This window comes from Thamnophis sirtalis, unplaced genomic scaffold, assembly GCF_051295495.1.
Source record: "Thamnophis sirtalis isolate CommonGarterSnake01/CBP01778 unplaced genomic scaffold, rThaSir2_p1.2 scaffold_3, whole genome shotgun sequence".
In the NCBI taxonomy this organism is placed as follows: Eukaryota; Metazoa; Chordata; class Lepidosauria; order Squamata; family Natricidae; genus Thamnophis; species Thamnophis sirtalis.
Genome location: NW_028261383.1, coordinates 136,409,441 through 136,437,073, shown reverse-complemented (window position 1 = coordinate 136,437,073; position 27,633 = coordinate 136,409,441). Strand labels below are relative to the sequence as shown.

Here is a 27,633-nt window from a genome sequence, read left to right as displayed (position 1 = left end):
ACCATGAATAAAGCCAAGAAGTGCTATAAAACAAACTGTAGTCCCTATCCAATTGGCTGATCACTCTCTGTATAGATGAGCATCTTGTGATGGCTGGCTGACAAGGACCAATTTCTTTGTTTTTTTAGTAAAATTATCAAAACACCAACCCTCCCCTCCATGGCTGCATTTCTTTCCATGCATGAAGGAGAAAAAGAAGTAGACCCCGCAGACAAATTCTAACTCAAGCAGCCCCATATCCCATGTCTCTGTCCAGAGCCTAGAACAGGGGTCAGTAACCCACAGCTCTGGAGCCGCATCTGTCTCTTTCATCCCTCTGCTGCGGCTCCCTGTCGCCGGTCGGCTCCACAATTGATAGGGCTTTCGGTTAGGACAGGTAGAGGAAAAAGGATGCTGCACTAGGAGGAGACTCTGTGGTGGGGGAAGCGGACTTAGGGTTGGCTCCAGAATTGAACAGTGGGCTTCTGGTTAGGACCTTTGTGGCTCTTTAAGTGTTTAAGGTTGCTGACCCCTGGCCTAGAAGGAGAACTTTTTTGTGAAGTCTATATATACAGGTAGTTCTCGATCACAACTGAATCCCAGATTTTCTGTTGCTGAGAGAGTTCTTAAGTGAATTTTGCCCCATTTTATTATCTTTCTCACCAGAGTTATTAAGTGAATCACCGCAATTGTTAAATTGGGAACATGGTCATTAAGTGAATCTGGCTTCCCCCCATTGCCTCTGCTTGTCAGAAGGTCACCAAAGGTGATTGCATGACACCAGAACAGTGAGATCATCGTAAATACGACCTTTCTTGCCAGCATTGTTAAGTGAATCATTGCATTTGTTCAATTAGTAATATGGTTGTTAAGTCAATCTGCCTTCCCCATTGACTTTCTTTGTCAGAGGGTCGCAAAAGGGTCTCTGATCACTGACACTGAGACTCTGACACTGAGACTCTGCAACCGTCATAAATATGAGTTAGTTGCCAAGCATCCGAATTTTGATCATGTGACCATGGGGATGCTGCAACAGTCATAAGTGTGAAAAACAGACATAAGTCATTTTTTCCAGTGTTGTTGTAATTTCAAATGGTCACTAAACAAATGTTTGTAAGTTGAGGACTGCCTGTATATTATTATTTATTAAATTTACATGCTATCCTTTCACTATCAATTGACTCTGAATGTCTTACAGTTTATGACTTCTATAGGCAGGAGATCAGAGGCTGTATTCAGCCAGTTCGGATTGGTTCGCCCAAACCAGTAGCGGAAATCCCCCCCGCACCCCTCCGCCCCAGCTCCATGCCATCATATTTAGGCACATCTTTTAGGCCGGGTGCATGCACAAAAGATGTGTGTGCAAGCAAAGCCCATATGCAGAAGGCTGGGCGCATATGCAGAAGGGGCGCATGCGCAGCAAACCAGTGGTAACAAAATGTGAAACCTACTGCTGCAGGAGATCATAAATATATCTTGAAACTAAGTCAAAATGTTGCTGAAAACTAATGATTTAAAGTTCCCACTACTATGAGCAGCAGAGTAGAAACTTACTGGGAAGTAATTCTTCCACATTTCTGTAATGCCCCAAATCAGGCATATCCCAGGAGAGGAAGAGTGTACTCAAAGTCTTTCTTCAGTCATCTTAGCTCTTTTCCACATGTTCAGCATGATAACATCATCCCTGCTCGTTTGTACTACACGTAGTATCTAGGGTTAAAAAGGAAGCCTGAAGCCAATCTGCCTGCTAGGGAAGCCCAAGTGATTAGTCATCATCTGCACGGTGTAGAAAGTATCTCTGTCCTCGTAATGCTGTGACTCATCTTCCTCTTCACACCCTCCTGCTCTTCATCACCTTACCTATGATTCCCCTGTGCTAATGATTCCAGCAGGATTGCCCGTATCCTTTGCACTGTTCAGAATTGGTCCAAACATTGATTGACAGGGCATGAAGAGCATCGCAGTGAGGAATAAAAGCTGGTGTCTCCACATAGTATATGCCTATTGGCAAATTTCCACCCACCAACCGGCAGGGCATGCAGCCCTCATGACTGGAACGGAGGTTTAGCCCTATGATTCGGCTCTCGTTTCAAAACAGCTTCCAATCTTGGGAGAGGAATTCGTTTGGTTCTTATGTTACAGAAGGCATTAAAAAAATAGGGATAACACGTAAAACAGACACAGAACTGTGCAGTAAAGGCTGTTGAGAATAAGCTGGACCACTGGCTGTGAGTGTGAGTTACATTTCTGATTTATTCATGAGCTATGCTACAGTTGCTCATTATATTGCAGGTAGAAACACATTAGGTAGTTTCAGTGGACTCACACTGCTCCACAACTAATCTGAGGTCCTCAGATTAAGACATCATTATAGGCCAAGTCCCGTAACCTGCTAAGAACAGTATGTTCTGCTAGATCCGTGATGGCAAACCTATGGCACACCTGCCAGAGGTAGAATGCAGAGCCCTCTTTTGGCCCACAAACCGTCACCCCAGTTCAGCTCTGCCTTGCATGCACACACGCCTCCCACACAGCCAGCTAGTCTTCGGGTCTCTGCCACACATGCACTCCGCGTGCGGTGGGGCACATGCACATGTGGGGGGCATAGGGAGGAGTATGTGTGGGGGCAGAGCGCATGCAGGGGCACATGCATGCACAGGGAGTGTGCAGGGGAGCACACATGCACGGGGGTGCAGAGTACATTCATGGGATTTTGGGGATTCAGATGCACGCACGCAGATTCACACCCGTACACACATGCTTTTGGGCACTCAATACAGAAAAGGTTAGCCATCACTGTGCTAGATCAACTCAAGGCCAGCATCTACAGATGTGGGAAAAGGTCAAAACAAGCACAATTCTGTGAAAGAGTTTCTCTCTCTTTGGGATTTTCTGAATTTTTGCCTATGTTGGCCAACTGAGCTTCCTCAGTTCCTACTTCATGTGTTATGTGAATCATTTTTAACTGCAATAGCTGCAATCAAGCAGTTTATGTAATTTAACATCAATCCCTCATATTATTGCTTAGGAATTTTGGTCTAATCCACGGGTGTCAAACTCGCCACATCACATTGCCGTCATGTGACATTTTGTGACGTTTTCCCTATTTGCAGATCTGGGGTGGGCATGACCTGCGTGGGACACATCCGGCCCGCGGGCCACCAGTTTGACACCCCTGGTCTAGTTCTTCGTGGTGAATTGCTTCAAGTCAGTGCTACATAAGAGTTTTCTAGCAGACACTTCTTACTTCAGGTCCTCTCTTAATATTTCTGTGACATTGATTTGGACTCCTAAAAATTTAATCTGTTTTTCACCCATTCACTTGTAGGCCTGCTTTGAAACGGTTATCTTTATCTATGACTCACTTGGGATTGAGGTCTAATTGATGGATGGATGATCTGGGAATCTCCTCTAGAAGTCTGCCATACAAAGCTCAAATATTTATTCACTTGCCATAGAACATTTTTCCAAAAATCTGGGTGGCTGACCAAATGTTGTTGTTGTTAAAAAATTAAAAGCACCATCAACATTCTTCTTAGTAAGCATTGACTTGGCTTCTGCCTTGCAACTGTCCCCTTAATTCCATTTTAATCTAGTGTTTTTCTTGTGATGGAAGAAGTTTTATGCATGGCGAAAACCTGACTATAATAAGGGAGCCAAAACTCATACAGGGAGAGACTAACCCAAATCAGCCAAGATTATGTAATGAAATACATGTACAAGTAGTCCTAATGATCACATCATATTATAATGAACTAGGAGGAGGATTACTTTTTCACACTGGACATGACATGTTGGATGACTCTGTTTAAAAATTCAATGAAATAAGTACAATTTATATATCCCTTTATATATTAGATGCGCCTTGTGAAGCTCAATATTCATGCCAAAAATATACACGAATTCAGAAAGATTAAAAGGGGTCAAATTGTTTTTTTTAAATTATGTTTAGACTTTAGAATAACAGAGTTGGAAGGGACCTTGGAGGTCTTCTAGTCCAACCACTTGCTTAAGCAGGAACCTTTACACCACTTCAGACAAATGGTTATCTAACATCTTCTTAAAAACATCCAGCATTGAAGCATTCACAACTTCTGGAGGCAAATTGTTCCACTGATTAATTGTTCTAACAGGAAATTTCTCCTCAGTTCTAAGTTGCTTCTCTCCTTGATTAGTTTTCACCCATTGCTTCTTGTCCTGCCCTCAGATGCTTTGGAGAATAGCTTGACTCCCTCTTCTTTGTGGCAACCCCTGAGATATCGGAGCTATATACATATGTTCTGTATATGTCCTATTACTGGAAAATTGGTGTCCCTTTCCACCTTCTGTTGAGCTATTTGAACTTTTTGGCAGGCTAGAGATATTCTCAATATAATTAGGGACATACATGCATGCATGTATACTTATGCTGATTTATCTGGCTGGGATTGCAGTTTACAATGTAGTTTTAAAAATTGTGGGGAAAATCAGAAAAAGGAGATCACATATTTCTTGACCTCTTCAATAAAAGAGTAATCCACAGAAGATCTGAACACCCAGGCTACCCCAGGGAACACATGCTGCACCTCCAGTCTCCTCTCCTAGGAGCCAAGGTGGCGCAGTGGTTAAATGCAGCACTGCAGGCTACTGCTAGATCAGCAGGTCAGCGGTTCAAATCTCACCGGCTCAGGGTTGACTCAGCCTTCCATCCTTCCGAGGTGGGTAAAATGAGGACCCGTATTGTTGGGGGCAATATGCTGACTCTCTGTAAACCGCTTAGAGAGACCTGAAAGGCCTATGAAGCGGTATATAAGTCCACTGCTATTGCTATTGCTATTGCTATTGCTCTCCTAGTCATAGCAGCTCCGTTTCTGGTGAGTTGTCTTTTCTTTATGGCAAACTACATATGATCCATTAGATCAGGGCTGTCAAACTTGTGGCCCGCGGGACAGATGCATCATGAGCTGGCCATGCCCATGCCCAGTTTAGCAGAGGGTTGATAAAAAAACAGTCCCGATACATCATGTGATGCCGCCATGATAACGTGAGTTTGACACCCCTGCATTACATCATCATTTACATCATTTATCCTTCTCCAGCAAAGTTCTCAGCTGAATTTCTTGTCTGCAAAGAATTCAGAATATAAGCATGTAACATTGGCACTTGTATGCTGTTTCAACTGGGAAATCTAAGTGGCTTGCAAATATCTTAGTGACTTTCTTCAAGTTGATAGGGAGAATGGAGTTCTTATTTCTAAAGGTAAGCAGTTCCACAGAGATCAAAAGCATGCCATACCATAAGCTACCTTGGAAGGCATGTTTCCACAAAAATATGTCTTTCAAGCATCCCAGTTCACTAAACTGCCTGCATCCATGTGATGTTCAGGCAAGCACTAGATCCATGATAGTGAACCTATGGCATGCCTGCCCAAAGTGGCACGCACAGCCATGTCGCCTGGCACACACGATGTTGCCCACTCCTCTTCTGGGTTTCTGACGTTCCTGCGCACATGACGATCAGCTGTGTGCATGCAGCAGTGCCAGCAACCGGAAGAGCTGGTCTTCCGTTTTCTGGTTGTGAGCGTGCGTGTTGGCCAGCTGATCGGCACATACACATGCGCAGCAGTAACCGGAAGACTTGCTGGCTGGTGCACATGCGCACATCCCAAACCAGAAATTCATTTTCCAGTACACATGCATGCCCCCTGTGCAGCTCTTCTTCCTAGTTGTGGCCCAGACGAGCGCAAACTGCTCCCTTTTTGGCACTTGGTGCTGAAAAGGTTTGCCATCACTGCACTAGATCATAATGCTCATTTACAAATTCCAAACTATTATAGGCTTTCAAATAGCTGTGTAAGGAAGGACACTGGGGTGCAACCAATGTGGAGAACATCAAGTTGCAAAGGCTGGGCTTGTTCCATTTGATCCCCTCCACAGATCAAAATCTTTTGCACTCTATTATCTTATTGTCCCCTCCTCCCAAGGGATAGAGATAGAAAAAATCTGATTGGCAAGATATATTTTAACTGGCATTCTGTTTTGCTCTGTTTTTTATAATTTATACTTTTCAAGAGAAGAACCTGTCCAGATGTTGTCCCACCTCCATAGCAAACAGAGAGCTAATATTTCAGTGTAGTGGTATGGACCAGTAGGTGGCAGCAGAGACCACATCATGCAAGAAGATAGAAAAGATTCTATCATAATTACTATGACTCTCCAAGGTTACACAATAGTGTAGGACAGAGGGCAGGAATGAATAAAGGAAACGATTCACCATAACATTAACTCACGTGGCTAAGTAATTTCTTATGCTAAGTATAAAAAAGAATCTTTTTTTTTTTTTTAAATTCCTTCTTTGGGACAGTGAGTAAAATCTCCTGCTAAATCTAATAAGTAAGTGTTTTATTTGAATAGGAGAGAACTCAAAGAACCTGATATGTACAGAACTCGCATGCATGCCACTACCACAAAGTAGAAACTGCCTTCTATACCTTACTTCTTCTCTCAGTGGATGTTTCAAGAGTTTCTTCTTTGCCTTCCTCACTGGAAGCTTGAGGGATCCCCCCCCCAAAAAAAAACATTCCTGTTCCTCTCTACCATTCATGTTCACCATACAAGCCATCACTCTCAAAGAGGGGTGTCCAACCTTGGCAATTTTTAAGATCTGGGGATTTCAACTTCCCAGAAGTTGGGAAATTCTGGAAGTTGAAATCCACAAGTCTTAAAAGGTTGAACACTGTTCTGACCTAGGCTTCCCCAGCAGCACAAAGCCGAGTCCTCATCCCAATAAACCCCTTTTATTCAATTTACAGTGAATTCCTCTCCAGCAAATTCTTTCCTCTCCCACAATCTTTCAAGATAGTTCACAATTACCGACCTTTATCAGGCTTGGAGAGTGGCCTGGCCGATATCTTTCAGATGCTGCAATACTTGGCAAGAATGCAGGAATGAACTAATGGTCTCCTGAGAACACCCCTCTCCTTTTGCTCCTCTTTTATTCCCTATGGGCAGGGCCATTCACTGTCCACCTGTGGCCTTACTCCCAAGTCGACCCTTGTTCCTTAGCTATTCCAGGGGTGAAATTCAGCAGATCCTGACAGGTTCTGGAGAACTGATAGCAGACATTTTGAGTAGTTCAGAGAATCGGCAAATACACCTCTGGCTGGCCCCAGAGTGGGGAGGGAATGGGAATTTTGCACTACCCTTCCACCAGGAGTGGGGTGGGAATTTCTGATTTTGCAGTATCCTTCCCCTGCCATGCCCACCAAGCCACGCCCACAGAACCAGTAGTAAAAAAAAATGAATTTTACCACTGAGTTGTTCCCTTTTCCTGGCAGTTCTGCGCATGCACACACTGGGAACAGGCTCCAACTGTTCTTCTGCCCCACTGATTACCCTGGTCCCATCTCTGCCTCTAGGACTGTAAGCCGCCCTGAGTCCCCTCAGGGAAAAGGGCGGCCTATAAATAAACTACAAACTAAACTAAACTAAACTGATGTCCAACTCCAAAGGCAGCTGATAGCTGTCAGATTACCCTGGTCCCATCTCTGCCTCTAGGACTGGCCAATGTTCCTCCACAACTTCCTCACTGTCCGAATCTGCTGTTAGCTCCCACTGGCGGGCCATAACAAACACCCCTGCTCTAGAGAAATCACATCAGGGAGAACTTTAGGCCACAACACCAGGACTGAACAGGGAGCCTTTCTTTGCTTATTTTTCCTGGAAGCACATGCCCTGTTCAAAAGAGATGAGGTAAGAAACAATGATCCCTGTATGATTTAAAATTGAGGTGTGAACCAGGTCACGGCAAAGGAAGCTTCGACTCAGCCCTGAAACTACAAAACGGCAATTGTTTCGTGTGTGTAGCTCCCATCCCATAATAATGGCAGCTGATGTGGCTTATGCATTCAAGGGGTGGAGAAAGCCAATTTCAACACAAAGCAAACATGAATAAAAACAAGAGAAGGCTTGTTTCACAAGCTCTTAGAAACGAGGACAACAGAATCCTAGGGAGAAACACAGTTTCAAATACCCGAAGGGAAAATAAATTGCTGGGAAGCAAAAGCTTCAAGCACATTACTTCTGGTAACATTCACCATTCTCATCCTTGCCGCACTAAATTGCTTCTCAAATCCTAGCTAGAATCATCATAAACACCACTACCTTCTTCAATGAATGAAGCAGCACCTATCACTGAAAGCATCCTTGTGGCCTGTCCTATAATTCTGTTTTCTTCCTATCCATTCAAAATTTCCAGCTGGTTCTTTTCCCATGAAGCTTAGACCCAAGACCTCAGCTGGGTTGGAACACCATTTATAGGTGGTGGACATTGTTACCAGAGGAGGCCGAAATCACAAGCAGACAATCCAGGGAAGAATCAGCCAGTGAAACATCACATCAGTTCTTCCATACCTTCTCCAGCTTCAATGTAGGACAAAGGCATTGATAGGCATTGGCCACTAGAGGGCTCCCTAGGATCTCAGATGCAGACAAAATCTACTGGCTTCACTTGTCCTCAAAAACAATTTCCATTGGCTGCTGTTATTCTGTGGGGATCTTTCATCCAGCTGGTGCACTTCCAATCAGAGGCCCCAAATTTCCATCATCCCCACCCAGCATAATGAAAAATGGGCTAATTGTCCCCCTCCTTTTTACAGCAATACTACCCTTTTGCATAAACAACACTGTGGGTCTGTGTATGTAACTCTGACCATATATATGTGTATCCATATCAACACCACATGCAGCTAATTTTGCCTTTGGCTACTCTGAGCACCCACTGCTAGAATAATTTCAGTTTTGCTTCAAACCAAATGAGGACTTCTTGAATCGCTCTGTCAGTGGATGGCTGAATAACAAAATATTGTAGAGATTGTAAAAGTCTCCTCCCCCCGCCCACTTCCAGGTGAGGGCAGTTGCCCTGACAAGGGCATCTGTAGGTGTGTTTTAGATTTGGTACAGATCAAAGGTGATATTCAGCCGGTTTCTGACAGGTTCTGGAGAACCGGTAGCGGAAATTTTGAGTAGTTCGGAGAACCAACACAGACACTTGAAAATAACATCTGTATCCTGGCTTCCTTTCTCTCCTTGCTAATGCAGCCTTTCTTGGTCTAAGTAGAAGATCTGAAGTTCCCATTTTCAAAGCAAGAGAGTGAAGAAAAAAAGTTGTCAAAGGGAATTATAGGCTAGTACATCTCTCACTTTTTTAAGGAGGAAGATGCCTATCCATAAAAATCTGGGAGCTGAAATTAGAGAGATGATAATTATGCAGGTAGTGTAGAAAATGTAAACACTGCCAAGCAAACATGGACCATTAAGCTGGAGAAAGTAGACTTAGACTTCTCCACAACTATGAGGGACACAGCGGCTCAGTGGCGAAGACACTGAGCTTGTCGATCAGAAAGGTCGGCAGTTCAGCACTTCGAATCCCTACCACCGTGTAATGGAGTGAGCTGCTATTACTTGTCCCAGCTTCTGCCTATCTAGCAGTTCGAAAGCACGTAAAAAATGCAAGTAGAAAAATAGGAACCATCTTTGGTAACAGTGCTCCGTGCGCCTTCAGCATTTAGTCATGCCGGCCATATGACCATGGAGACATCTTTGGACAACACTGGCTCTTCAGTTTTGAATTGGAGATGATCACAGCCCCCTAGAGTTGGGAACAACTAGTACATATGTGCAAGGAGAACCTTTACCTCTACCTCCACAACCATGCACATATCATATATGTAGTCATACAATTTTAATCTCTCTCCTCCTGGATACCAAATCCAGGTTAACTTTAATAACCAGATAGTAATACACTGCTCCATTCCTTCAATCTTTTCATTCTTATCTTTTCCTTAAAGCTTAAACTGAGCTTCATAGACCCAATTCTTTATTTCATTTGTGATTTTCACACATTGCTGAATACCTTTCTTTAAAATGCTTTGGATTGAATGCTATTTACATTAGCAAAAGCAGTTTCCCAATCATGAACATAAAAACCACTTAAAGAGAGGTTTGTAAAGCACTATGAAGCGGCATATAAGTCTAAGTGCTATTGCTATACTAACTATACTAAAATTAAAGTTGGGAATCAGGGATGTAAAGCGTTTAGGAATCCAGGAATTAATAAGTAAACAGAATCAGATACCAAAATTAATGATACAGTAGCAATGAAATATTATCCATGCTGGAAAGAATGATGAGAAAGTCCAGGGAAGTACTGGATTTATTGTACTTAAATCGACATAAGCAAGACAGTGTAAAAAGATATTTAAATATTAGAAAATATTCACAAAGAAGATGGAGGGGACAATTCATTTAGCATATATTATGATCTAAAAGTAAATATATTTAAATTCTCATCTTTGAAATAAATTGTGAATTGCAATTATCATCCAAAATCTACACTTTTCTGAATGTTATGGTACAATTACACTTTTTTTTAAAAAAAAGCTATAATAAGGTCTATACAAATAAGTGCTAAATTAAGGAAATATTGTAAAAGGCAAAATTGTAAAATAAAATGTTTGGTATAAAAAAAAATGTGTACATTAGTGTAAACATTTTTTTAAAGTTTCAAATAAGCACTTACCTTGGCCGATGGATAAGATGTATTCATTCCTACTCAGGACTTCTGTGGGGCTGCCCCCTATGCAAAATGCATATACTAAAGCTACAACCGGTCAGTTTCGAATTCCTTCACTGCCAAACAAAATAGATAACCGGCATCTCTAACAGAGCCCCTAGTGAAGGAGGGGGGCATCTTTGCTCCATTCCCCTGCCTGCCAACTGCCTCACAAAGAAAGAAGCTTTGATTTATAGCTTGTCTGACAAATTTATCCACTGTTATCATACCGAGGAGCGTAACCAACTATTTTATTATGGAGATATTAGTACACACACTGTTCTGTTTTCTTTAACATTGCTACTCTCTGGCACAAAGCATGTTTGTTTCCCTGCAGGGGTGAAAATAAAGGGGGGTTTGTACTTTATCTCCCCCCTCTCTCTCCTTCTCTTCCCCCCCCCCTCATGGTTTTAGGATTCTGAAGGAGTTTAGTTGACACTCCAGGGAGTATTGTGAGCAAAAGTGCCGGAGGATAAAAACGCTACCCAAAGAGTTCCTTGGCGTTAGACAGAGGGAGCCTCTTCAGAAGAGAATGGGGGGCTTGTTGAGATGAAGTGGGAGGGGACACCCCGTGAAGAGATCTCGAGCAGCCCTCACAGAAGGGTCTCTGTCCTGCACTTACAATAGAGCAAAGGCCTTCAAAACACCAAGTGCTGAACAAGGGAGGAAACGGGGAGGGACATTTCCCTCCTTTCAGGGAGATTTCTTCCTCGCTTTTGCCTTTTTTTAAAAAAAGGGGGGGACAATTGAGAAGGCTATAAAGGAAGGCTTTTTTCCCCCCCCCATACATTTTTAGGAAGCCCAGAGGAGTGGGGAGAGAAGAAAGAGTTTCATTCATGTTTCCAAGTGAGGAGATTTCTACCATTTCACCCCTGCTGGTCAGCCGTTCGGAAGGAATGGCCCTTTTGAAAGCCTAGACAGCAAGGAACAAATGAGAATTGGGATGAGAGGCCCTGGAAGAAGTTAATGGAAGCCCATTTCCAGCAGGGACCAAATCAAATATTGCTCTCCGATTGAAAACAGACAGGTGGCATCTTTTGTTGGAGAAATTGCAGAGCTTCCTAGTACCCTAAAGTATTGATACAAGGAAGAGGCGAAGCCCTCACTAAGACCACTTAAAAGGCCATCTTGAAATTCAAGGCCCAAAACATATTGCTTAGCCCAGTGTTTCTCAACCTTGGCAACTTGAAGATGTCCGGACTTCAACTCCCAGAATTCCCCAGCCAGCATTTGTTGGCTGGGAAATTCTGGGAGTTGAAGTCCAGACATCTTCAAGTTGCCAAGGTTGAGAAACACTGGCTTAGCCAGTTCACACATTGAAAGTCTGTTATTCCATAAAAAGAGGCCACGTCTCAAAGATACATTTTTGCAAATTAAAAATGAAGACCTTCTTGGTCTTCCACATACATTAGAGGTGGGTTGCTGCCAGTTTGGCCCACTTTGGCCAAACTGGTAGTGGAATTCAGGTCTGGGTCACAGAACCGGCAGTGACCCAGGCCTGCCATGCCCCCAAACCGGTTTCCTCACCACTGCTGGGCTGCCGCCATTTTGTTTTTTAGTGATTGCACATGTGCATGCCGAAGAACAGTTAACATTAAATAGCATGTGTGTGTGCATGCACGCACAGCATGCGCTGCGTGCAGGTTGCAAACCAGTAGTAAAACCAGCAGCAACCCACCCCTGACATATATGTATATTCCCTTTCTTGCAAATGTAGAAAGAGTCACTGAGGTCATTGCTTCTTCAATCATGGGTTACCGGAGATGGCTCGAATGGACACTTAAGGATCGGTAGTGGCTTGAAATACTTGAACTGGTTATTTGAAGTACCAAGTGGTTTACAATAAGCCTGCCTCTTAAATAGTCTTCTCTTTTGAAGTCCAGCTTGCATTGTTGTGTTCAATAAATGACAGCCTGGGACATTTTCACATCTACTCAGTATATTTTCTTTAGAACATGAAGACGAATATGAAACCTCTTTTAGATCCTCCATGAAGGAACCCCCTCATTATAAAGTTTCACTGACAATTCAACATATTTACTCAGTATTAGGAAATCTTACATACAACATACAGGTCCCACAGTCAACTATATTTATTGCAATAAAAACAGGATCACTTTAAAGAGACACAATTTTATGGTGTAGATTGGGGTTTTTTCTGGAAGAAACCCATTAATATTGGTAGTTTGGACTCATCCAAGCCTTTCAAAGAAACATGTTTATTGTCAAAGTTTCCTTTTGAACAAAAAAGGTCCAGGCAAAAGTTGGAGGATGTGATCACTCCTTTGCCCCATTTCTCAAGGAGTATCTCCATCTCAGCCAGATCAAATTCTGTTCCAATATTGTTTCCAAGTCCAAAGTTGATAATTGAATACTTTCTGCTCTAATGACCTGAATTATCCAAACCAGAAGAAAGTCATCATATCAAGTTGAATTGGACTCCTTTGGACTATTAAGTGTTCATGCCATGAGCATAACATAGAATTAAAATAAGGGAGTCCAGTCCCAGATTGGGGTGACAAAATTTCAAGTAGTTGAACCGAACGAGGAAGATTTATTATATATGGATAGAGAAACAACCGATTTGTTACAATATAGTTAGAGCTCAGGTGTTTTCTACCTGGAAAGCCCAAGTATCATCATTCAGAAATTCCTTATTCCCAAGAATAGTGATAGATAGGTCTTATTCTGTTTCCAGAATTAATTATTTCTGTTCAAGGTATCACAAGCATCTATTGGCTGAAATAGATAACAAATAGCTACCTCACAACAGGCCCCATAAACAGGCCAGAAATGTTGGCTGAAATCATTGTCAAAGTTAGCTGTACTTACACTCATCAGGGTTGACAGGCTTAGATAAATGATTTGCAAACGCATAAGAGAACAGGAAAAAGAGAGGCACTAAACTGAAGTCGGAGACCTTATGACAGGAAGCTCCATTTGGGCTCAATACTACCAGCACATCAGGGATGGTATACACTTACCTTCCCTACCGGTTTGCAAATGTGAGTGAGCATGCGCATGCACTTTGCTCTCATGTGCCACCTCTGCACATGTGCAGATCCCTCCGTGTGCGTACTTTTGGTGAAAAAGGTGCCTAAATGGGATGCCATAGAGCCAGGCGCGGGTGGGCAGAGCCACCCATGATTTCCACTACTGGTTCAGGTGATCCAGTCCAAACCAGTAGAATACCACCTCTGCAGTGCATCAATTTTACTCTAATGCTGAATTTTGAGATACTTTGGCGCTCCAGTGTCCTGACAATCAACAGAAGTTCTGAAGGATAAAAGCAGAGATTTCTACTCTTTATTTTTAGTACTATAAAAAAAGCAATCCTTCTTCATCCAGTCCCGTGTCATACACTCTTTTAAGAGTCCCTAACTTCAGTAATAAAAGTGAGGAATCTCACCCTGGTTCTGCTATGTCTTTTTTCCTGTCTCAGAAACTGAAAATATTGAAACGTGCCATAATCCCCCTTAGCCAAATTAGTAGGTTAGCTACACTGGTTTGACATGCTGGGAAAACAAACAATATACACCATATTTACCTAGAAATTGGAGTTCTAAAGGCAGGCTAATCTCAGTATCACATTTTCATCCTCTGAAATTTGCAGCCATCTGCAACTTTTTGCAAAAATGGCACACACAAAATTCACTTGCATTTTTGTTAGTACTTCTGCATTTATTTTTTTCCTAATTATTCCTTTTAGATATCCATTCTCCTTAATTATTCCTTTAGATATTTATTTTCCTTAATTATTCCTTTAGATATCTATGTTCCTTAATTATTCCTTTTAGATATCTATTTTCCTTAAGTATTCCTTTAGACATCCATTCTCCTTGATTTTATGACACTTTTCCTTAGAATGCAGTATGCCAATTTTTGAGTCACCAGTTTACACTACAGAATCTAGAGAAGAAATGATTCTCAGGCTGGCATATAGATTTGGAGAGGAATTTATATAGGTCACCAATAAAATGAAAGTTACAGCCGCCTTCCAATTCCTGAAAAATCAGCAACTGTTTCACCTCCTGTATGATATAGGTTATTTCAACAGAGGATCATTTCTCATTAATGGTTATAGCCGTGATGGCGAACCTATAGCACGCATGCCAGTAGTAGCATGCAGAGCCATCTCTCTGGTCATGCGAGCCGTTGCCTATTGCTTTTCCAGATTCCAGTGTGCTGGCCAGCTGGTCTTCACATGCATGGGAGCACTAGGAACTGGAAGACCAGCCGCCTGCTGCGCATGTGCACGCCAGGAAGATGATCATCTGGTTTCTGGCACACGCATGCACACCGGCCACCTGGTCTTCCAGTTTCTGGCCCGCATGCACGCAAGAAGACCAGGTGGCCAGTGTCCATGCATACACTGAAAACTAGAAGATCATCTTCCTGGAGTGCACATGCACACAGGGCGGTTGCCGTTCCAGTTTCCGGAATTCACACACACACACTTTCCCATTTCGGCACTTGGTGCCGAAAAGCTTCACCAACATTAGGCTATAGCATTAGAAAAGGACTAGGACATATTGAAAGTTCGGCATCGAAGTTTATTTTGTTTTAAACTGTATAAGCACTAAAAAATGAAAAATTAATATGGACAATATATGTCTTTTCAATAAAAAAATGCCAACAATAAACCAAAAAAGAAAAAGAAAGCAGAAATTAATTATCATTGGCATAAATTTGACAAATAAACCAAGGAGGACAATCATCCTTAGTGCTGAATTAGAAAGTTAGAATGCTGATGGAAGAACTAAATTTCTTTGTAAAGCAGAATTCAGGCCTGGAAGAGACTGAGAAAGTTAAGTGTTAACGGCCTAAAGCTTCTTGTGTGGATGCAAAATGTATCTACTATCACAGTAAAGATTTTAACAAATGAGTAAAAAAAAAACCACATTTTTTAAAATTGCAGCAATTTCTGCAGTTTGTGAAAATGAATTCACTGTGAAATAGTCAATGAGCACTCACTGAGAGCACATTGTGCAGAACAGGTGTATCACTTTATTTTGCTGGTTTTTAAAGACAACACTGCATTTAAAACAATGCATAAGCAAGCCCAGGAACTGACTTTCTTTTACAGTCAATAAAATGTCAAAGCATTTTTTTTAACAGTACAAGAATTCAATCTGCAGCTGTCTGTTATTGCCTGTGCTCTTTTTCTCCTAGTCGCACACCAGGGGTTCTAACCTCTTCTATAGAAGAGGTTCCACAAATCTATAGTGCCGTTTAGAAGCGGTTCCAGCTCCCTCCCCCCGCCCGTCCGCACATCATCAAGATGAAGAGCGAGAGGAAGAATTCTGGGAGTTGAAGTCCACAAGTCTTAAAGCTGTCAAGTTTGAACACCCCTGGGTTTTTTTTTCTAAATGGTTAGGGGTGCAAGGTTCTTGTAACTTGATAGCTTTAAGACTTATGTGCGTCAAATGCCAGAGTTTCTGAGCCAACATTTTGGTTGCTAAGCAAGAGCGTTGTTAAGTGAGTTTCACCCTTTTTACAAGTTGGGCATTCCCACCCGGTCACATGGCCAGCAAGCCACTCCCACCCAGTCACATGGCCGGCAAGCCACTCCCACAAATCAGGCCACACCTACAGAAGAAATTCTAAAAAAAATTGAAACCCACCATTGTTGCACACCCATTTCGGATGACCGCTTGAGTCCAGTATTACTGCCATAACATGGAATGAAAGTCACAATCTACTGGCAGGTAGAAGAGAGGCACACTGGGAGGAAATTATTAATTTTGAGCAGATAAACCGCTGATTTAGGAAGAAATACTCAAGGAAATCTCTCTGCTTCATACCTGTTCTAAACAATCCCATTAGCTAACTGATCAAGAATGCTAACAAGATAGATGTATAAATGGATTAGGGGAAAAACAAGAGCTAACATCTAACTCAGGGCTCCTCAACAGGGGGCCAATTCACGGCCCCTAAGACTGTTGGGGCCCCGAACCAGCTGGGTGGGCGTGGATAGGTAGTCATGTGACTGGGTGGGCATGGCCAATTTAGCAGTCCAAACAATACACACAAATTAGACTTTAATTCGTTTTACTCCTGGGGATGGAAATCAGGTTAGTGAAAGGATGTGGCTGCCTTGGGACTTCTGTTTGTATGTTCGTGTGTCCCTCTCTCTCTGGAAGCCAGGGAGGCCCAAAACCGGCCCGTTTTGGCCTCCCCAGCCTCCAGTCCCACTCTGCTGCCCAAAACCAAGCCTATTTTTGGCCTCTAGAAGCCTCCGGGTGTCCTGTTTTTGGCCTCCCGAAGGTGGGTGGGGCAGGTGGGTAGGGGGGGTGATGGGGGCGTGGCAGCCTAGTGGGCTCACAAGGGCCAAATTAATAGCTTCAGTGGGCCGTATCCGGCCCGCAGGCCATAGTTTGAGGATTCCCCAATCTAACTGCACAGTATGTCTAAAATTGCAAAAATATTCCTTTGAATTATCATCGTTTTAACTCCCCAAATATGGCTAGGAATTCCAATCTGCTACAAAGCTAGTCTGGTAGCTTTCTCCTCCTTAAAAAAAAGGAGTCAGTGCAAGGGTAAGGGAAAGAAAGAGACAGAGGAATCCCCTAGTTTCCAGAACAATTTAGAACTGTGGTCAAGACAGTTTAATACCCACAACTACCGGTATACAACAAATGCCAATGTGAACCAATAATGTTATTTGACAACCAGATCTGTAAATAACATTCCACCAAGAATCTTGTGTTTTCAATAAAATGGTTGATTATGAACTGTGATCAGAAGACAAAGCAAGTTTAAAATTCATCATACAAATTTACCATCAATGTGTAATAGACAATTAAACTAAACCATTGTACAGGACTGGGTCATTTGTTCTCAGAAATAGTAATGTATTTCCCCTCGCCTCATATATGGGGTTAACTTTTAATTAAGACACTGAGCATGTTGATCAGAAATGTCGGCAGTTTGACGGTTCATGTAAGGGAGTGAGATCTCGTTACTTGTCCCAACTTCTGCCAACCTAGCAGTTCAAAAGCACATAAAAATGCAAGTAGAAAACTAGGAACCACTTTGTGGGAAGGTAACACCTTCGGCGTTTAGTCATGCCGGCCACATGACCATGGAGACGTCTTCGGACAGCGCTGGCTCTTCAGCTTTATGACAGAGATGAAGCCAGAGATGACAGACATACATAGAGATAGAGATGATAGAGTTAGGCCTCACAGATGACCACTCTTCAAGTCCAATGCTCTACTCTGAAGAGAACTCCAGATCAAAGTGTTCCAAAATATGACTCTCCAACTTCAGCTTAAACATGACCAGTATCTCCCCACTGTCACATTAATCTTACCATGTGCTTTGATAAATTTTAAACTGCCATTGCTTTTTCTGTGCCTATTTATTTATGTGACCTATTCTCTTTCTATATAATAACCCTTTAAATCCCTGTGGAGGGTTACCATTTCACTCCTCGGGCTTCTCAAAGTCAAACATTCAGCTCTTCCTTCACACAATGAGGCTGAGTTTCCAGCCACGTGAAGGTGTTGCCTAATGCAATGAAAGGGAAAGCAGAGCTGTATATAATAGAGAAGGTAAGTGCTGGCCAGCACAGAGCAGAGCAGCCCTGTTAACATCTGGGTGTCTGAAAATCATATGCTGATTATGAAACTAATATTTTATTTATTTGTTATTTATTCAGCTTGCCACAACCATGTACAAATTCTCAGCAGCTCATAACATAAGGAGCAATAAAAATTAATTAAAAGCCAACAGTCAAGCCTATATTCCAGATAGCATCTGGCGTCATCAGTCCCAAAATGTTCTCTGGAACAGCTTTGCTTTGAAAAGTTTCAGAAGACAACTACAGTTGGGCCTTTTGTGGGAGTCCATTCTAGGAGACATTCAAATAATGACTCTGGGTCCTCAGTCCTCCTAAATTCCTGAAAACATAGAGCAACCAATTATTTCTTCTTCCCTCCATCAATGAGATGATGAAGGGACGTAGACCTAAAGACGATCCAATCCTGAATCCTGAGGGGATTTAATAGCTGCTGATTCAGTTCTACAGAGGAATTGTTGAGTCTGTCATCTGCACCTCTATAACTGTCTGGTTTGGCTCTGCAACCCAGCAAGGCAGACACAGACTTCAACGGATAATTAAAACTGCAGAAAAAACAATTGCTACCAATCTGCCTTCCATCGAAGACCTGTATACTGCACGAGTCAAAGAGAGGGCTGTGAAAATACCTATAGACCCCTCACATCCTGGACATAAATTGTTTCAACTTCTACCCTCAAAACAACACTATAAAGCACTGCACACCAGAACAACTAGACACAAGGACAGTTTTTTTCCCCTGAATGCCATCACTCTGCTTAACAACTAATTCCCACAACACTGTCAATAATTTACTAAAACTGTATTACTATTATTCTTCTCTTCCTTCCTAGTACCTATCTCTTCCAACTTATGACTATAACCATGTTGCTTTTATCTTTACAATTTATATTGTTTTATTTGTTTCTAGTACAATTTGTTTGCTTAACCTATGACTATCACTAAGTGTTGTATCTTATGATTCATGATGAATGTATTTTATTTTTCTTTATGTACACTGAGAGCATACACACTAAAGACAAATTCCTTGTGTGTCGAACCTCACTTGGCCAATAAAGTATTCTATTCTATTCTAAGTTAAAAGCAGCACTCAGAAGTTCATAGGAAGCCAACGCAGGGCACGCAAACAGCTATAACTTGTGCCTTCTGCCACTGAATTTTTCACCCTCTGAACTTTTTAAGGCAGCCTCAAATACATCATATTATGGCAGTCTATGCACATGAACACAGCCACTAAAGTCAGGTCTTCCTACCCAGGTAAATCACAACTGGCAAACTGGCTATAGCTGGGCAAAGGTTTTTTGGCTGCACTGGCATCTGCTGATGTAGAAGGAGAAGGAGCCATTAGTAATCTAGGATGACACCCAATTTGTAAAATCGCCTCTGTCTTCTGGCAGTCATGTCCCTCCAGTGATTTACCTATGACCTTTCCAAGAACTTTTTTTGAACATCCTGTCCATCGGTCCATACCTCTCATCTCAAAGAGCAGGCTTGAGACAAAATTCGATCCTCTAAACTAGGGATTCCTAAACTTTTTGTCATGATGACTCCCTTTACCACCTCTAAAAATCTAGACACCAAAATGAACACAATTAACAATCCACATGAAACTTTGAGAAACTTTTGACTCTCTCTGTACCTCTTTAAGAAAGGTACTTCTTGCAGTTTGAGAAACCCTGCTGTAAACACAAGAGTTTTCTATTTATTCCATGGTGAGTTTGATCCAAAATAGCCTATAGTTTCTAAGACAGTTTTAAGGGACCATGGTATTGCCCTACTTGTGGTGTTTTGTCACTTCCCCCATTGTCCATTTTTCATACCGAATTGCTTCAAAAGCATAAATTTGGCAAAGCTTTCAGTCCACCCCATGAAACATCTCTCCTTTACTTAGCACTAACAAGGTCTTAATTCCTCACCTACAGAACATGCCGCACCATTCATTTCATTCTAATAGATGACCAGTCTATTTTGTCTTACTGCAGTAATCAGAACAAATGCTTTGTTTTTGAAGTTTGGGGATTAAGTTGGGTGCAAAGGCCCAAATTTTTCACACATCAAGTCAAGTGGCCTCTGAGACCTTATTCTTGACTACCTCTGCCTTATCTAGATATAGTTCTCAACATGCACCATAATAGGTTCATGCCATCAAAGTTAACTGCCAAGTATATTTACCATCATCCTCACATCTCATTCTCTATGCTCTTTCAACAGTATAAATTCTTCTTATGATACATTATATTTCTACCTAAAAAGTAGCCAAAGCAAAAAAGAAGGCTTAAAAGTGGATGAATAGCTTTCTATAACCCAGAAGTTTTTTATATATTTTACATCACAAAAATGTATCCAAGAATCACTCCTAAATCTGCATCATGGGTTACATTTTCCTAATCAGAGAGTTTAAGAATTGTACAACTTTTACATAAATGTGTGTGTATGTGCACGAGTGTTTTAGCTTAGTTTGATCAATTTCAAATCTTACAATCCCAATTAAACTAGATTAAATCTAGTTCAAATTTTTAAAAATTTAAGCCATCACATACATACAATAGAACATAGTACTCATCTGTTTCTTTTGTGGAAGAATATCCCAGAAACAAATTACATTTCTGGTTACCAAATATAATAAGACCTTTTGACCCAGCTTCTGAAATCACTGCATCTGCTTCTAGGAGAATCCAGAATGGGGATTACTTGACACATGTTGAAATTTCTGTTCTAACATGAAATAAGGAACCTAACGTTATAACTTACAGCCATGACAGGCAATTAAAGGACTTATTTAGCCAACATCTGGTCCCTTCCAGATGTGTCCAATTTCCTCATCTAGTGGGGGAAGTTGGAGTAGACAAACCATTTTTAAACAACAGCCAAACCTAAGTCTACATCTGTCAGTGTACCAAAATGGAACAGAGCTACGGAGAGGCAGGAGTAGAACAAAGTGTATGGTGTAAAAAGAGAAAAGGTGGGAGGAGTAAGAAAATGTTAATGATCAGAAAATATTTTTGTTGCAGTTCTTTGTTTCTTCTGATTACCAAATATAGTACTCAGTTTCCTTCTCCAAAATCCTTACAGTTAAGCCTCCCTGAAATCCTAGGATATAAATAATAAAATAAAGCTACTAGTAGCCAGGTGCCTTACTGAAAACCACCTACCAATTCCATTGCTAAATAAATATTCCCATCAATCAGGTGTCCTAATTTAGAAAGATGACTTTAAAAAGTCAAAAACTGAAGATTTGTGTCTTATTACAATTTTATACTTAGTCTCTTTTGGTAGAAACATGTTGGTAAAAATGGATTTGCCTAAGTTTGTGGTTGGCATTATACAAACAGAAGTGGAGGGAGAGAGATCTGACTTAGGAGACCTATTTTCATTAGGGGTTAATAGAAGGGTGTGTAAGAAAAGGCTGGTTTTCTTCAGAATACATAAGGTTAGGCAACGGATAAGAATTTTTCTCCTACAAAAGTTATGATAGGAACTTATGATATATAACTTTATTAGTACAAGAGGACTTATAAAGATATTTGTGTCTTATAAGTAATATTTCCCAATTATATTCCTTGACTTCAGTTCCCAGAATTCCCCAACCATCTTGGCTTAATCCCCCCCCCCCATATGTCCAATGTCAAAAAATAATTCTTGCACAGACAATAGTATCTTCTCATTTGGGCAGAGAACTTGACTGTGATAAGGTCTACAAGCAGATGGTTTTAATTAAGCCTCTCATGAAATGGAAATTCTAGTATTACTACATTTGGAATTAATCACACTTCACAGTTCTTAATTTGCCCAAGTCCTGAACACCTGGGATTTATGCCTGAGCCTAGAATAATATCTGTTTTATATGGGAAAACTACTTTACTGTACAACTTGTAAATTCCAGTGTTTGTGTATTTATATCTGGACATGACCTTGGCTTCTTTTGGTTTGGTGACAACTGAAAGTCAGAAAGTGACTTCTTCAAAAATGTACAAGGAAACCCAAGTATCGCAGGACTGTGCTGCAAAGGAGATTGTACTCGTAGTGTGATTTGCTCAGATGTTCCCACCAGATAAGGTTGTTGGAGTACAAGTTGAAATTTCAGAGCAATGTAACCTGGGAGAAGCTTCTGTGAATAATAGCCCATCCAAAGAAAAACTAGAGCATCTGCAATGGCTCAGATTGTCTAATCCAAATCTAATCCCAAAAGCCTCCCTAATATTAACATGAACTAACTTCCCTCCACTGCCAAACACAACTGCTGTGTTCAAAAGCAGCAAATTGAGATATTCAGAAGAGAACAAAAAGCGTCACAGCAGGAAACTAAAACAAACTTTTAGTCACTTTTTACATTTTTCTGATGTGCATTCTGTTTTTAGATATTTAAATACTGCACGCTGCTGCCTAGAGTCCAGCTGACTTCAGCTGCTCAGTTCAATTGAGTGAATAAATAAGCAAGCTCTGCACGTATCTAATAGACAAGTTCTTTCTGGGGAACAAAAAACATTTGCTTCCTATAAAATTCTTCCAGAAGGAAAAGTCCAACTGGGACCAGCAGTGAGATGGGGTGCCTGGGAGCTGAGAAACAGCCACACCTCCCAAATCGAAGTACTTGGAGTGCCTTGGAGCTCCAGAAGGTGTCTTCTGTACCAGAACAGGGCTGGTACAGGCAGCCTGGGGCTGTCAAACAAAGATCTGTGTGGACTTCTTACCACGCTCACCCTTCCTTCCACCTCAGCAAGCTTCCTTCAAAAGGAAGGGTGGGAATTGCTGGCACTTGGAACCGATTGACTGCAAACCATCCAGTAAACCATGAGGAGATGCAGGCCTACATTCCAACCCCTGCACCCCACACTTGTTCCCCAAGTAGGCACAGAGCATGTTTTGCTCAGTCTTCCATAGGAGAGATGTCAATCACCAGCAATGCTGCATTTCACCACCCTCACACTTGTTTTGGAAGGAAGAGAGGGGGAGTGAAAGAACCCCTTCTCACCATAAAGCTAAACATAGCCCTGAGTGGAATGCCTTTAAATATACATTTTAAGGTGCTGGCTGGCCTTTCAAGAGTTCCCACCAGGGCACAATAAATCAACTCCTCCAGTTCAAGGACCACCTACCCCAAAGAGAGGGGCAAGGGAATCCCCAGCAACCAGACTCTTGGGCAGGTGTGACTCACTAACTGTACAGGTGGGCTGAGGAAGAGAAGACAAACCTGAGACCAATTCACTCACTCGAGGGCGGGGGAGGAACCTAGTACATCGGTGTGGAAAGGAGTGATCCATTAAGAAAGAGACCAAAGAGGAAAATTGGGCGGGGGGGGGAGGAGAAGGAGGCGCTGGCCACGCCATGAAAACAAAGGCCGATTATACCCAAAGCGAGCAACCCAAAGCAACCCTGAGAGCCATTTGGGCAGAGGAAGGCCACGGGGTTGAGTTACAAAGCAGGGTTAACACCACCTCTGCCCCCAGGGAGAGGGAACGGAAGACATGGGAAGAGAGAGAGGGGGGCCTCGGACGACAAGGACAACGGCGTCCTCTGAGGAAAAGGAGACGCCAGGGGACAAAACCCCGCTCGGGCTTCCGCAGCACACGTGCATTCATTCCTCCAGAGAGCCCGTTCACACGAAGCCCTCGAGCCTCGAATGCATTTATTCATTTAAATCGGCAGGTACGGCAAGCTTTGAGATCGCGATTTGTAAAATAAAAATAAAAATAAAAATTCCGTTAAGTGGCTGGAACAAAACGTCCCTGCCCGCCCACCAACTCACTCCTAAAAGGCTTCGATCTTGCAATGAACTCACAGTCCCTTTGTTGCCTAAAGTGATGAGTCCCGTGCAAACTGCGAAGGGGCGTACATGGTTTTTAAAAAAAAATATTTTAAGCAATATATTATTCTCATCTCTCCTTAACGCCAACACCATCTCCTGCCTCGGTTGGCGGCTTCCGCCGTAGGAAGCTCGCCCCTTCTTTCCTCCTACCTGTCTCTAAAGCGGCGCGCTCGGGCCACCGGCTGCCTGCTACCCCCAGCTTGGCGGGTAGGCGCCGTTCTCTCGCCCACACCCGCGTTCAAGTAACGGATCCCGAAGGCAGAGCCACTGAGCAGCATGGGGATGCCCCGCTTTTTGCGTCCTTTCCTCTTGCGGGGGAGGAAGGGAAGTGTCTCCTGATGACAAGCAAGCCGATACCACGGAGCGGCAAAAAACAAAAAAAAACAAAAAACCCTTGCGAGGTTCGACGAAAGCCCACCATCTCCCCCTTCCTCTGTTTCGCGAGATCAATACACGACACGCATCTTTCCCGTTCTCATTCAAGCGAAAGCTTCCGAACGCGGCCTTCCCTTAACCCAACCTTTTCCCCCACACGCACGTTATACTACAAGGTTTCTCATCCCCGGCCAAACACCATCCGACCTAGGTCACTCAAAGCACCTGAGCCTTCGTCCAAGTTACTCACCTTCCGCGCCGCCTTCCACGGAGAACAAAGTGACAGGAGGCAGCCGCTCCATTATATTCCACAAACACGGGATGCCAAAGGCGCCTCCGAGTTTATTGTATGTCTAGCAAAACGCCAGAACTCCGAGAAGCAGGAGAAGGAAAGCATCACTGCGAAGTGTTATATCCGATCAGAGAAACGACAGGCGGGCATCCACTGGTGACTTTCGGTCCGGTAAGGAATAGAGGCGTCCTCCCCCCATCCCCCAAGACGTCGCTGCTTCCCCCCCCCCCCCCAAGAGGCAGATGTATATCGTATGTGTCATTTCTAGGCGGAAAAAGCATAGATCCATTTGGTCGAGAGAAAGAAAAGAAGACGGTGGGAAGGGCTAAACTAATCTCGTTAGATCCCTTCCACTCCAAACTTTCGGTTCTCGGGACAGGACAGAAGAGATCAAGATTTATGCAGGAACAAAGGTTATTTCATCTGAACTCCCACGATTTCTTCTGAACCAGGAGGATCCGTCACCACCTCTCTGCCAGTCCTGAAGAAAGCCCGAAGAAAAGCTCCATCGATCCCTCCGGAAGCTGCCCGCTCACTTGATCCCAGACAATTCCTCGCCGCGAAGAGCGAGGGTCTCAGGACAGCCCTCCCAAAACACGGCTTGGTTTTGACGTAGCGCCCGACTCTCCTACAAACCCACGGCGAGGGAATTATTCGAGCGCCGTCGCTCTCCAAGCAGGTACATCGCCTGCCCGCCAACTTACCTCCGATTGCCTCGGCTCGAGCCATTCCTGCCTTTATATACCCTCAGGCTCCTTTGACTTCGGCAAGACACGCCGGAAAGCATCACGGGAATCGTAGTTTAAGGCGCCTGCCGCCAGCTGGCCAATCGGCGCTCGGTCGATTTCCTAGGTAATCGATGATGCTCGTTTGGCAATGACATGGCGGGGCTTCCGATTTTCACAGCCGCTGTTCCTCCCCGCAAGGGTTGGATTTTGCTGCAAAACTTTTTAACAACCACAACGAAGAAAATCCCTGTGCGGCTCGCTGGCCTCGACTTAATCGAGGGCGTGCATAAGCGCACCAGTGTGCCTACGGTCCCTGTCCTACTGTCTCCATGTATTCGTACCCATTTGCTGTATTCATACCAGGGGTGAAATTCAATTTTTTTTACTAACGGTTCTGTGAGCGTGGCTTGGTGGCCGTAGCAGGAAAAGGATACTGCAAAATCTTCATTCCCTCCCCACTCCAGGGGAAGGATACTGCAAAATCCCCATTCCCTCCCCACTCTGGGGCCAGCCAGAGGTGGTATTTGCCAATTCTCCGAACTACTCAAAATTTCTGCTACCGGTTCTCCAGAACCTGTCAGAACCTGCTGAATTTCACCCCTGGTTCATACTTATACCTGTTATCTTTTACATGTTTGACAAACTAAATAAAATAAATAAATAATCATGGCCTTTCTTTTCTTGTGGCCCCAAAACAATGCAGGTAACTGTTAAGTGATTATAAAGGCAAATGAAATGGAACCGCTTTTCCAGAAAAGTAGGGGAGGGTGCCAACCATCAAAATAGGGTTTATGTCCTGGATTGGAGTTTCTATTCTATGGTCCAAGTGACCCTAGACTATAATTCTGCAATGACAGTCTCTGGCTGCAACTGCACAATGCACAAAAATCTACTAGGCTGTTTGGTGGCTCAGTTTGTTTTGCAGACTCGAAGAGTTAACTTGTTAAATGATGGTTGAGTGCAAAAAGTGAGTTGCTCTAAGTAAACTCACTTCTCACTAAACAAGCTGTGAGGTTTTCCTTACTTTGTAAGAGCTTTGGAATTCTGTTCTAAATACATTTTTAGTTGGAAAATTATCCAGCAGGAACTGTTAGAGATACCATCTATTTAAAGGTAGTTCTCAACCAGTGGTGGGTTCTGGATCCCATTCCAACCGGTACAGTTGGAACGGGCCCGGTGGCGTCCACATGGACACGTGCAGCGTGCGTGTACATGCATGCAGCGTGCGCATGTGTCTTAGCGCCTCCGCGAGCCTCCACGACGCTCCAGCTACTCAGCAGAGCGTCATGCAGGTGCTGAACGCGCCGTGCACGGAAGCGTCGAAAACTTAAAAGACCGGTAAGGACCTTGGGCGGGCGGGCGGGCCCTCCAGATACCGTACCGGAATGGTATCTGGTGCTCTGGGCAGGCTCCGGTACGCCCTTACTGTGACGTACTGCCTGCAACCCACCACTGCTCTCGACTTTTGAGCCCAAAATTTTCATTGCTAAGCAAATATGTGTTACTCCCCATTTTACGACCTTTTTGCTATAGTTAAGTGTTTCACTATAGTTGTTAAATGAATCATGCAGTTATTAAATGAATCTGGCTTCCCCATTGATTTTGCTCCCTAGAAAAATTGCATATGACAATCCCAGAACCCTGGGATGCTGCAACCGTGATAAATACATGATGGTTGCCAAATATCTAAAGTGTAATCTCTACAGGACTGTAGTAATCCTACACTTACATATGAAATCATACAGTTGAAAGACCATCCTCAGTAGTCCGGTCCACTGCTGAATGGAGGTACCTTCAGAACATTTCTGACAAAATGCCCATTCAGTATTTATTTTACAGTACAGTAAGCTTCACTGAACATGACATTTTCAGTTTCACATTTCTTTTCTAATTTTTAAGTGAATGATATAGATATTATTAAAAGATATAGATATTATAAAAATAATAATAAAAATCATGTGCTGAATTGCTTAGGCTAATTTTTGTACCAGCATTGTGTGACTGAGTCACTAGTATCACCTTTTTCCACAATTCAACACTATATTTGTAACCTACTCCATAGTGCCGTGATAGCGAACTTATGGCATGCGTGCCACAGATGGCACACAAGCCATATTTGTTGGCATGGCAGCCCTCGGCAACCCTCACCTCCACAGCGCATGCGTGCACTGGCCAGCTGATTTTCGGCCTTCCGGAGGACTGGGGAAGGCCGTTTTCGCCCTCCGGAGGCTTCAGGAAAGCCTCCGGAGCCTAGAGAGGGCGGAAAACAGGCCCAACGGCA

General features: G+C 43.0%; 1 long non-coding RNA gene across 1 annotated transcript in view; it reads right to left on the bottom strand.

Moving 5' to 3' along the window:
* The window catches only part of LOC148048195 (uncharacterized), a 137,693-nt gene extending 112,867 nt beyond the window's left edge, over positions 1-24,826 (bottom strand). Inside the window, exon 1 of the long non-coding RNA XR_015696017.1 lies at positions 24,583-24,826. This is a non-coding gene — a long non-coding RNA (uncharacterized LOC148048195). The remainder of the gene's footprint in view (positions 1-24,582) is intronic.
* Between the last annotated feature and the right edge of the window lie 2,807 nt (positions 24,827-27,633).